Consider the following 1,584-nt stretch of genomic DNA (forward strand, 5'->3'; position numbering starts at 1 on the left):
AGGGTATGCTGGTATGACCGGCAGCCTGATCAATGCCCAAATTGCAGCCGGCATCCTGTGTGTCCTAAATCAGGTATCCTCCAAATCCAAACAGCTGTAGGCAAACACTCTTATTCATGGACTTTTTTAGTATTGGAGGAACTATTTTTATTCTTTTGACTATTGACTTTTGACTATTCTTGTGACAGTTTTGCCCCATTTCTTTTAGTGAATGAGGAATGAACCAAAGCCCCACCACCTCACCCCTGCATCAGTCTCTGCAGAGAAAAGGTTGATGTTGCATAGAATGGAAATATTGTTGCTCTACTGAAGCCCTCAACCTCTGAACTACTGGCAGGAGGACAGATCTTCTTCTTCTTCTTTTCTATTATGGTGGATTGCAAGCAACTTTAAGGTGCATACCGCCACCTACTGTACATGAGTGTGTAGCAACACTACTTTACATAAAATTCTATTTTCTAATTTTGTATTCTGTATGTATGAATAAATAATATTTTCCTGAATCTGTGAATATCCTTTATATTCCCTTCATTTCCCAATATTCCTTTACGACTCCATTCTTGGCACGTCCTTCAGGAGGACAGATCAGGCTCCTCCCACTGCAGGTGCTTCAACCTGTACACCTGAGATTCATGCTTCACCTGCTTATAGATTCCTGCAGCCAGTTTATAAAAGCAGGTGGTTGAATTTAAATGCTGTTTTATAAAAATGCTGTTTTATAAGCGTCCAGATTGACGTCATCAGCCGCCCATGCAGGCGCAGTTATCGCCCCCTGCGGTGACTGGCGGCCATTACAGTTCATCTGCTTCTTTATGTAGGTCGCTTTATTTTGGAAGCGGAAGTCCCACCGGAAGTGGAGCTGGTGCCGCTCGGTCTCCCGCCCCTGAGCCATCTTGTGTTTAGCAGGAACAAAAAACGGGAAGAGAAGCGGGTCCAGGCGGAGGATGGGGTTCTGGTTTTAGGGCCACAGCAGGAGCTTTAAGGGGATGTTAGGAAGGGAACCATCAACCACACCCCGCCGAGCTGCTAATGTCCCCGTTAGCCTGCAGCTAATCAGGCTAAGCTATTAGCTCTGCGGACCTGACCGTTAGAGACACTAAAACCTTCCTATTGTCTCGGAACCCGGTGCTGGACCCCAGCGGCCCCCCGAAGCCCAGGAGGACCGCGGTGGACATGAGCCAGGACACCCTGTGAGACAAAACCCGGGATATGAAGACCGGCGCGCGCCGCTAGCTTCCTGCTAACCTTCCCTTTTCGGTCTGTAGAGGATCCATCACCAGCTGCGGTAAGATCCACCACAGGGGGGGCAACAGGGGCCCGGGGGGCCATAGAGGGTCTGACACCGATGGCCTACAGGCCTAGGCTATCGGTGGGGGCCAAAACACAGGCTTACTGGGGGCCAAAACACGGTCTGACTGGGGGCCAAAACACGGTCTGACTGGGGGCCAAAACACGGGCTTACTGGGGGCCAAAACACGGTCTGATTGGGGCCAAAACAAGGGCTGACTGGGGGCCAAAACACGGGCTGACTGGGGGCCAAAACACGGACTGACTGGGGGCCAAAACACGGGCTGACTGGGGGCC

At 50.8% G+C, this 1,584-nt stretch overlaps 1 protein-coding gene across 1 annotated transcript in view; it reads left to right on the forward strand.

Moving 5' to 3' along the window:
• The first annotated feature begins 859 nt into the window (after positions 1–859).
• LOC107097069 (serine/threonine-protein kinase TAO2-like) overlaps positions 860–1,584 on the forward strand; it is a 28,922-nt gene continuing 28,197 nt past the window's right edge. The window contains exon 1 of the mRNA XM_015394070.1: positions 860–1,285. The gene's annotated coding sequence lies outside the window, so the exon portion shown is untranslated. The remainder of the gene's footprint in view (positions 1,286–1,584) is intronic.

The sequence above is a fragment of the Cyprinodon variegatus genome, unplaced genomic scaffold (assembly GCF_000732505.1).
Source record: "Cyprinodon variegatus isolate N-32 unplaced genomic scaffold, C_variegatus-1.0 Scaffold24, whole genome shotgun sequence".
Lineage (NCBI taxonomy): Eukaryota > Metazoa > Chordata > Actinopteri > Cyprinodontiformes > Cyprinodontidae > Cyprinodon > Cyprinodon variegatus.